The following is an 11,620-nucleotide window of genomic DNA, read 5'->3' as shown; positions in this document are numbered from 1 at the left end:
GAGTTTTTATTGGACGAAGAAGGCGTGTTATGCAAACTATTAGGTTGAGGAATAATTCGTGAGCGTTTTTAAATAATTTCATTCAAGCATTACATGCAAGACTATACAATACTTCAATGCATGAACACATTACACCCAAAACATTTATTATGATACTTTATTTCATGTAATACCTAGGTATATAGTATGCATTGTTTTAAAACGAAATTGCAAGAAATTAAATGCGAAAAGCAGATGGTGTCGAAAATGCTCGATTTTGTCCACTTGACATTCCATTTAATGAGCTGAAAATGAAAGCAAAATTAAAGACATATGAAAATCAAACACACCATCTATTAGAGCAAAAAATTATCTACCAAACGACATGAAATATTTTGCGAAAGCGTTTCATTTATGAATATATTTTTTTAACTTGAAAAAAACGCTCACGAATTATTCCTCAACCCAATATTATAAGCACAGTAGGAATGTGACAAATACACAATACACATTACTTACTCATGAACGTGTTTAACCACCAAATAACAAGTCTTGAAAGTATCTGAGAGACACCCTTAGGTGATAAACAAACCATGGAACAATTAGAGAAAGTCAGCAAAACAGATACAAAAAAATCACAAACCACAAATTTCTCAATCTCACTTCCTGACTAACGTTGTTTAACGTTTCTAGCTGTGTAACAAACAGACTTACCTTGGTTATATAAGTGCACAAAATAGAACGATAACAGAAACCACATGCTGGGATGCACTAAAAAAGTGAGGAAACAAGGAAGGAATGGGCGTGATGTAATAAAATTTCTTTTGTGCAACATAAAAATAGATGTGCTCAACATCTGACTTCTGTGTTAATGATATTATACAAGTTATGGGTACCTACAAACGTGTCTTTCATTCTTCTATTTTTCCACTAACTAATCCGTGACGTCAATACACAAAAACTTCTTAGGATTTTTATTTATTTTATTGTATTGTAATTTTATCCACATAAATAGCGAATGAACGAAATCTCGTTTCGTTCTCATGGATTTGCAAAAGGAAAGATAAAGTGTAAAAAAACACAACATACAAGTTGTGGCTCCAACAGGTGTCATATATTTTGTAGTGTTGTATAAACAGACTTTATAGTACATATATTGTCTCTAATAATTTGATTCACAGGAACCTCTACTAATTGTATGATAGACATAACTAAGTTTGACAAGTTTAGTCCTCCTAGTTTATTGTGCATAGGAGAGAAAGGAGAAACAAAGTAAGCATGGGCATAATGTGGAACACGCCCTTGTGAGATTATACGAAATAAGTTTGATTACAATATGCCTATTCCTACCTTGTTTCTCACTTTTTTCGCACCCTACGCTTTCAACTTTATAAACATATTTTTTTCAGTTGCTAGATTAAACGTACTCGTGTTTTTATTTCTCCCATTAAATTTGTAGACGTCACTACGTCTCGTTTTAACTGTATTTAATGAAGTCTCTTATCTCCCAAAACCACAACGAAAGACCATTATGGGAATCAACTGTTTTAGCAGCTGTGCAAATCGATTTACGATAAGTTCAAGCAGTTGCAGGTGATTTTATCAGCGCACCAATACTGTATCGTTTCTTTGATGAGTGGAAATAGCTGTGGAAAGAATACGCTGAGAAGTTTTGCAATAACGAAAAAGTACATTAGTTTGGTGTACAAATAAGTTTGTTTTGTTTGTAGGTGGAAAGCCACATAGGGGCTTCTTGTCCTCTCACCACTGCAGAGAAATGAACCCCGGATTTTAACGTTTTAAATGCTCAAACTTACCATTCATCTGCCAGAAAACTGTACTAGTAAGTTCGATAGTATTTAATACCACAGATCGACACGGTGTCCAAATAATTCACATGCCGGAAAAACATCCTATTGAATTACTAAGCGAGAGATCGGCTTGTTAAAGGTCGAGCACGTTTGGTATGACAGGATTCGAACCCGCGACCCTCAAATTACCTTTAGGTAAGGTAAATGTTTCTCCTGATGGTAGTTAGTTTCCTGAAGCTAGACGGCCCTTTATTTTACTCGTGTCTGTTTACGGACGATGAAATTTCAAACGCATATTGGAAGTTCCAAATTTAGTAAACTTTGATTTTCCTTATTTTTGACGGAGTTTTATATTAGTTACTAAATGTTATTCTCTATATATATAATAATTCTGATGATAGTTTTAGAAACGGTCCCATTACCTGATCATCGGCAATGCCATCTATCGAGTAGAAATCCCAAAACACTGGGAATTTGGCGGGTATTTTCCAGTTTTGGGATCAGTTGGACTGTTGATAACTCCACTACGATCCTTAAGAAGAATCTCACGACAGGAATCGTCAGCACGAGACCAGTCTACATAAAAGTCCACATTTTAAAAATTACAGAGTAATACTTTACGAAACATTATTAACCGAGAAAGAATTATTCAACTTCATGTTGCACTACAACAATAAATAAATCTCAGTCTTCAGCAGTTGTGACTTAATAATGACGTGAGGAAAACACTCGAGAAAAGCCAATTACGACATAAATTCAAATTCTTAAAGTGTTCACGCTGCGTTACATTTTCATCTGCAATGTGTATTTTTAAATAATGTAATTAGGCCTATGGAATTGACGTGACAAATGGATTATCTAATCCTCTGTTTAAACGGCTCGGACATTGTGTCGCATTAGCGTTGATTGTTATTCAATCATTGTTTGTAATTATTATTTTAATTTGTTCGCTTTTTTGAAACAAGGACAGATGTTTTTTTTAGGCATGATACACTTGCATTCTGTATAAAAGAATGACAGTCTGTCCATGTTACTTTGTCCAGAAAGCCTTGCTATCTCGATCAAATTAAAAATTCTTTTCGTGTTTAATTTATTATTTTTATTCATTTGCTCTGAAGCTTTATTTAATACAGTTTGTTTGTGTCTTTGCAGTTAAGCACAAAGCTACACAATGGGCTTTCTGTGCTGTACCTACTCCAGATGATGAAACCTTCACTCATCGCCGTGTCACTAGAGTGATGAGTTTGTGGTTTTTTTTTGTTGTTGTTTTTCAGTTTTGTTCTTCTTGGGTTTTGAAAGAGGGAAAATAACAGTAGTCCATGTTTTAAGGGGTTTCTCATTTTACTTCAGTTATCCTTAACAGAAGACAAACACGAAAGCCCACATGCCCTTTCGTTTTAAATCTGTAAGCAAGACCAAAGTCATGTTATATTACCCAGTTTTGGAGACAAGACCACTTTTCTGTATTCCGGTCATACTTTAAAACTGGTACGGATCGTATTAAAGTCAATAAACTAAGATCAAACTTTTCCAATTTCATCAGTAAAATTTCATTTTAGAAATTGAAACTTTTTTAGTTAAGAGACTGACTGTTCGTCAGTCGTAAGCCTAATATTCATACATAAAGCGTAACATTAATGTGTTTCAGGTCTGATGTAACGAGTTAAAGGATATGTCATAATAATTAGTTTTTACCAAACGCTGTTTAACTTTTCTTACTATAACTTACAATGAATACAAAATTTTATTTCACTCACATCAAAGACAAGGCCCGGCATGGCCAAGCGTGTTCTCGTAATCTGAGGGTCGCGGGTTCGCCCCACAGTCGCGCCAAACATGCTCGACCTTTCAGCCGTGGGGGCGTTATATTGTGACGGTCAAACCCACTATTCGTTGGTAAAAGAGTAGCCCAGAAGTTGGCAGTGGGTGATGATGACTAGCTGCCTTCCCTTCTTACACTACTAAATTAGGGACAGCTCTTACAGATAGCCCTCGGGTAGCTTTGTGCGAAATTCAAAACAAACAAACAAAGAATCAAAAGACAATTAACTATTAAGCCTCACCACCCAGCCCTCCGCTGGCTTAGCCTAATGTCTTATAGCTCTAAAATCGGATTCGATAACCATAACGAGTAGAGAACGTATAACTCATTATGTAACTTAAAACCAAAACAAATCAAATCATTTATTAAAGATAAAATTCAATTAAATAAACAAGATAATATTTATTTAATTTCTTGTAACGAGTACTAAATCACGTGACACTTACCAAGAAATACCAATAAGGCTAGAAAAACTTTACACGGTTCTTTTTTCTCGCTTCATCACGACAAGTACGTTCAGATTCGTTAAATGCTTAATTCGTCCACGTTGTGAAACAGGACAAAGATTTAACTTTCCCTAGGTGACGCGTTGTATAATAGGACTATGATAAGGCCTGTGAGAAATGGGACACGTGAAAACACATGTGAACTTCGAGATAACCATTTATTTGTTTCGTTTTAGCGCAAAGCTACACAGTACACTACCTGTTCTCTGTCTGCCATGGAGAATTAAACCTCAAATTTTGTGTTATAACACTGTAAACTCATTGCTGACCTACTGACGGACTCTGTGTTAAGAAGTACAAACGGGTACTAATAATAAAAACATAAAAAGAAAATGTGACTAAAAGGGCACTGATTATGCCAAGTTGTATTTAGACCTGTTCTGAAATAACTTTAGCAACAATATATAACCAAAACTAAGGCGCTGTTCAGACTAAAAATCTTAGCGCCATGTTCTACGATACTTTCCAGGCAATCTTGTACATGTTAACAGCAGCAGGGAGGTAGGCCCGATGACCAGGGAAAGGTAGAAAATCCAAACTACAGTCTTACTGATTACGAGTTTTAAATACGACAACCGGTGGTCATAAATTTCAGATCCAACAAATATTAATCAAGAAATTCAGGCCTAACGAATGTTAATCATGAGTTTGAAATCCAACTACTCTTAATGAAAAGTTTTATATCTAATTAACTGTGATTACAAGATTTAGATTCACTGAATGTTCATCATAAGTTTTAGATTTGACGAAAATAACAAAAAAGAATTAAAAAACATTTGTTAACTTCAGTGATTTTATTGGAAATTTTATACTATTAAACTTGATCAAACAGAGATAAAATAGTGTTCTACTGATAACTTGGAATAACTTACTTTAAAAGTGTAAACTTTGCTTATTATTCAACTTTACTCAATGTCACCTAATAATGTAAATGTAGATTTTTTATTTCACATTACTATTCATCAAGTGGTATTTGTTTTAAGCTATTTTTTTTCATAAGACGTCGAGTGAGTCTCTGTCGTGTAATTATAAATAGTTTCACACAATGGGGTTTTACAGATGTTGACGTCGAAGGCTGTTTTGGTGATCCAAACGACATAACAAAAAATTTTATCATATGGATATGCATTAGTAATACACACAATAACCACACACATAATAAGTCTACGGATTTACAAAGCTAAAATAAGGGGTTCGATTCCCTCGGGAGACTCAGCAGATAGCCCGATGTGGCTTTGCTATAAGAAAATACACAATAATAAAACCTACCATAAGTATATAAAAATATTAAGATTTAGCTACTAGATGTCACCACAGTACGTAACAGAACTCATGTCATTAGCCTAGTTCTAAGAGCTGTCGTTTGATGGTACTTTACAGATCGTGTTGTTCGGTTGTTACATATCAACAATTATTAACGTATTTTGATGTGTGTTCATGAACACATATCTGAACATATATTTTATGTTAAGTTTAATGTTAGAATGAAAATATTTTTCTCAACATGGAAATTTAAGACTTAAATCATTCCAAAAAATTCAACGTGTCTTCGATTTTAGTTTGCTTCTCGAGAAAGAAATATAAAGTAGTGTTTGTAAAGAAAACAATTTTAATCAATATTCATAAATTTAAAAGGTTATTGTAATTTTTTACACATTTATTTCGTATTTAACTTTGTTCTTGTTCTGCCTGAGAAAAATTTGTTATCTTTAGCTTTTGAAAATCAATAGTCAGTTCGTTGAAATGTTCCTTCGTATATGTTTTGAAGTAAAGTATCAACAGCCAGTTTGTTGAAATTTGTGTAGGTATGTGTATTTATGTAAACTATCAATACTCAGTTTGTTGAAATGTGTGTAGGTATATGTATTTATGTAAACTATCGATACTCAGTTCGTTTAAGTCTGTATATTTAAAGTATTAAATATAAACATTTTTAGGTAGATACACGTTTCAGATTTCTCTTCAATACTACCAATAAGAACAAACCGTGTTGCTTCCCAACAGATTTGGCATGGCCAAGCTTGTTAAGATGTTCGACTCGTAATGTGAGGGTCGCGGGTTCGGATCCCCGTCTCACAAAACATGCTCGCCCTTTCGGCCATGGGGGCGTTATAATGTGACGGTCAATCCCACTATTCGTTGGTAAAAGAGTAGCCGAAGAGTTCGTAGTGTGTGATGATGACTATCTGCCTTCCCTCTAGTTTTACACTGCTAAATTAGGGACGGCTAGCACAGATAGCCCTCGTGTAACTTTGCGCGAAATTCAAAATACAAACAAACAAGCTTCTCAACAACCAATTTTCTTCTCGATGCTCGTATTTTGGCTGATACAATATCGTTTACATAGTATAAATAGACGTGGATTAATGTTTACGCAATTTCCGGATATTGCGCAGCAACATTACGCACAACCATACCGACAACAATAATTATATTATTAAAAATACAGACATTAGAATTTTACTCGTTGGACTTTTAAAATAAGTATGGTAAATAATTAGTCCCTCTAAAATAGGGGTTTTATTCTACTGTCTAAAACTGTACCTTGAAAATAACATAAACACATATTGTTTTTCGAACTTCGAACAAAGTTTTTCACTCCAACATTTTTTTAACAATATTATTTACTATTTCTGCTTTAATCTTATAATTCCCAAGAGAGGGTCTCTATATTTCCAAACACATTTCTCTAAACTACTTTTTCACCAGATTTTTTTGTTTGTTTGTTTTGAATTTCGCGCAAAGCTACACAAGAGCGACTTGCTTTAGCAGTCCGCGACTTAGAAGTCTAAGACAAGAGGAAAAGCAGCTAGCCATAATCACCCACCGCCAACTTTTGGACTACTCTTTTACCAACGAATAGTGGGATTGACTGTAAATTTGTGATGCCCCACGGTTGAAAGAGCGAGCATGTTTGGTGTGACGGGGATTCAAACCCGCGACTTTCGGATTGCGAGTCAAATGTCTTAACCACCTAGCCATGCCGGGCCACCTGCTATATAGAAGAAACACACACTCGGATGGTCCTTCTTTCATCATTTCTATCTTTTATGTTCTCCGACATCTCTATCAGGTGTTGATTTCTCATATCTTAACAACCTAATTTTTTAACATATTCTAACTACATTAACCTTCAACTCTATCTTTCAATTCTTCATCTCACTGAATTATTATTCTCTTCTCCCTGTACCTTCTCTCTCTCTCTTTCTACCAGTTTTCTAATATGAACTCATACATTAGTATCTATGAATCGTTTTATAGGATTGAAAAAGTCCTAACTTGATTCAACAATACTACAACTGCTACTTGCGGAATGATACTCGTTAATTGATGTTAACGCTGGATGGGTCTTACTTACTTCCCCCTTTTGGTCAGACAAAAGTAATTCAGGTCTGTAAGATCCAAATTAGGATAGTAATTGAGCAAACTTGTGCCAAAGTTCTAAATACAAGTCCCCCCGAGGGACAGCGGTAAATCTTCAGATTTACAACACTAGAATCAGTGGTGAGATTTCCCTCTGTGGACAAAGCAGAAAGCCCGATATGGCTTTGCTTTAAACATACACACATGTACTCGAAACACATTAAGTAATTGAATGCAATTATCTCTTAAAACATACATTAGAAACAACTGAAAAGTAACGTATGAGGTCGACCATTTTCTATACAAGATACACAGGGTACCTCAGCAGCTGTTAGAGATGGTGTCGAACTGAGCGTAGAGCAACACAAGGGTTATATATCCATAGTTTTGGAGTGATAGACTGGGGATAGGCAGCTAGCTACTTAATATCACATATCACTAATTGTTGGCCTACTCTTTACGAATAAAAGTGCCATTGGCACTATCATCATAACACCTCTACGACTGAACGGGCGAACATCTTAGGTGGCGGGTTTCGATCCTGCGACCTAAAGGCTGCGAATCAATTGTCCTAACCACAGGTCATGCAAAGCATATTAATATCGTGATAATTTAGAGAATTTTAATCCAACATTTTTACCGGTTGTTTGGTGCGGATAGCCTATTTGCTTTGCACCAAGAAAAGTCAACCAATCAACTAATAGTAACACTGGAGGGTTTGTTTTTTTTATCTTGTTTATTCTATAACTTGAGGGACGTTATTGAGGACCTTCTAACACAACAAACAAAATACCGGATCACATGTAAGGTATTTGGTTTGTTTGAATTAAGCACAAAGCTACACAAAGGGTGCGAAACCCGGTTTATAGCGATGTGAGTCAGCAGACATACTGCTGTGCAACTGAGAGGGCGTATGTTTGGTGTTTGGAGCTGTCTTTTGCTCGTTAAAGTGAACCTTTATTTAAAGAGTATTTGACAAATATGTAAATTCTGTATAAATACAGGCCATTAAAAAAATAGCTCAAAATTCCAAGAAAAAGATGCATACTCGTCTATTACATGAAGCCTAAGTTCGTTCTTTCGATTTGTTTTTATCCATGGTTACTGGTTACTGGCGAATTTCTTGAGAAAGTTTTTTTTTTTCAGATTTTCTCGCAAAGTCACGTGCGCTAGCCTTTCCTAACTTAGCTGTGTAAGACTAGAGGAAAGGCAGATAGCCATCACCACCCACTGCCAATTCTTGGGCAACTTTTCTAAGCAACGCATAGTGAGATTGATTGTCAGATTATAACGCCCCCACGGCTGAAAAGGCGAACATGTTTGGTGTGACGGAGATTCGAACTCGCGATCCTCAGATTACGAATCAAACATCCTAATCACCTGGCCATGTTGAGAACCTGAGTAAGGTAGAACTCGGTGAAAAGCAGGGACAATCTCACCTCAACAGTAATCGTTACAATCATCGGGCTGGTCTGCGAGTTTTAACCGAGGGCTGACCTCGTTGGTCTGACTTTTGAAGTCTGTATACAGTTGCTACTTTCTTTTACTAATTAAGGTTTGACCCCAGCACAGACCACTCCGACTCTCCCCTCTCCAAGGACAAGCGGTTGAATTGAATGATAAATTAAACTCCGTGTTTATTCAAAATAACGAATTACAAAACATCTGGCCCGATATGAGCACGTGATCAGGACGTTCGACTCGGAATCTAAAGGTTGCGGGTTCCAGTCCCTGTTACATCAAACATGCTTGCACTTTCAGCAATAAGGGCATTATAATATGACGGTCAATCCCACTTTTCTTTGGGAAAGAAAGGTCCAAGAGTTCGCGGAGGGTGGTAATGACTAGCTGCTTTTCCTCTTGTCTTAGACGACCCCAAAACTATATTGGATTAAAATCGAGTGAAGACTAAAATACATTAGAATAATGTAAACTTTGTACCTTTTATGTTGAGTTAACTTAACTGGCAACTTCGTAGAAGAGAATTGTACTTGAAGAGAGTTGTGTTGTTTGTTATTCCCAGTGGCACAGCAGTAAGTCTGCTAGAGAGTGGGTTTCGATACTTGTGGTGAGCGCACCAGAAATGTCCCTTTGTGTAACTTTTGCTTAACTATAAATATAAAAACAATTTCAAGTTGTTTCTTTTTAGAAAAGAAAAAGACAGAAAATATTGACTAATCCATCGACTAATTATTTGTAATAAAATTTTGGTTTCAGTTTGTTCTTTCAACCCTACTGAGAGAAAAAAAAAAATATGAGTGTGTACTTTTTTGAATATACGTAACACTAATATTTTAAAAAGTTGCCTCGCGCTTTAGTTTAGTACTTAATTAGCTAATAACAGTTGTGTACGTCATAACTGCTGGTGGCTCACAGGGCAGGGACGGTTTCAAATATACCTGCAGATGAACAACGGCTCTGGTTACACATGGCAGGGTATATTATAGGGTGTTCTCTCGTTATGTTCTGCCTCTAAGTGACTCAGTGATAAGTTTGAAGCTAAAAACTATATTTTGATATACCCGTGATGAGTATAGCAGAAATATCCCATTGTGTAGTTTTGTGTTTAACAAACGAGGGCTAGACTCTATAACAGAACACGGTCCTTATTGTATCAAGACTTTCATTGAGCGTGTTAATATAATAAACATTCTTTCCTAGTCTGTTACACAGGATAAAAACACTGGCCTTCTAAGTGTTCTTTTTAGTTTCTTTTTAATTGTAGATCACCGATCTGAGAGACAACGTGTGATTTCTTTCCTTGCTGAACAGCGTTTAGTCGTCACAGAAAATCACCTGGAATGTTTGTGGCTTTGGGATGACCCGTATAGGGAGAGTTCGATGAGTAGCCACATGAAGGCCACGACATCCTGTTATCTAATGATGTTACTACGTGATGTGCAGTAGAATCGGTTATTTTGGCGGGTGGTAATATGAAAGTAACACGGTTTTTGTTTTATTTCTTTATGTCAGTTGTGAAAACTGATCGAAAAATGTACCGTGTAAAGAAAGCATAGAAACTTCTGGAAAGTACATAGGGACTGTACTGAAGAAAATTTGAAATCCTATAGACTTTGAAAAGGTATATAAAGAAGCGAAGTTTGGAATCATATTAAACGTCCTTCGTTTTACTTACAAACGTTTGAGAAAGCTAGTTTAGTTCATTAGCATCAAAAACAATGTTTACATGCATCTATTTTTTACTTATTTTACCGATTATTATCGGCTCCACAAAGGCTGAATCTGCAAATTATAGTTCAGGAGAGAATTTAAACGAGAATTCTAGTCAGCAACAACCCACTGTAACTACAAGGACAGTTAATGTTGAAGACGATACCTTGTTCCTTCTCATTAGTGTGCCTGAGAACTTCAACGCGGCCCTGAAAGAGAACCTTACGCTCGACTACTTGACGAGTAAAAAACACTGTGAACGATGGAATGAAAAAATCCAGGACGTCCAGTAGAGTACCGAGCTGATTGTCCGTTTTACTGGGAGATGGATTACAATCCTGATAGAATCCCAGTGTATGTGATGCAAGCTAGGTGTCTAAATAAGTCCTCACAGTATGAGCACGGCGAATTTAATCTCGTGGAATCATGTGAGGAAACAGTATATCAAGTACCTGTGTTATGGCGTGATACCTCTTTGAAGTATAACTATTTCAATGAATATCGACATGGCTGGGACAATGTTTCTTTATCGTGTGTCAAGACGTCCACTCTGATTGTATCGCCTGCTTACAAGACTAAGAAACTGATCTAATGCACATTCTTACGAAAATGACCGGATATACGTACTTACGAGACTACGAAACAGATTTGGAAGACATACGGGGCTATAGAATCAATCTGATTAGTATTTAGTTCAACTTACCGAAACCTGACAACTTAACAGAAAGTGAAGTAATGGCGTAATTCAATGTTTATATGCATAACTGGTATATATTAAAAACTGTAACTTTATATTATTATTCAGATAATTCTTTAACTTCTGCTATTAGTGATTATACAATTAAGTGCTTTTCTAACATTGTGCAGTGTAGGTACTGTAAAAAGATTACTCTAAAATATATTAATTATTACCTGTGAAAATGACTAGTTCAATTTAAAGTGCTTTATGGATTTGTGTAATGCTATAT

This window comes from Tachypleus tridentatus, chromosome 10 (genome assembly GCF_004210375.1).
Source record: "Tachypleus tridentatus isolate NWPU-2018 chromosome 10, ASM421037v1, whole genome shotgun sequence".
Lineage (NCBI taxonomy): Eukaryota > Metazoa > Arthropoda > Merostomata > Xiphosura > Limulidae > Tachypleus > Tachypleus tridentatus.
The sequence above is the reverse complement of the archived record's forward strand: the minus strand, read 5'-3'. Positions refer to the sequence as shown.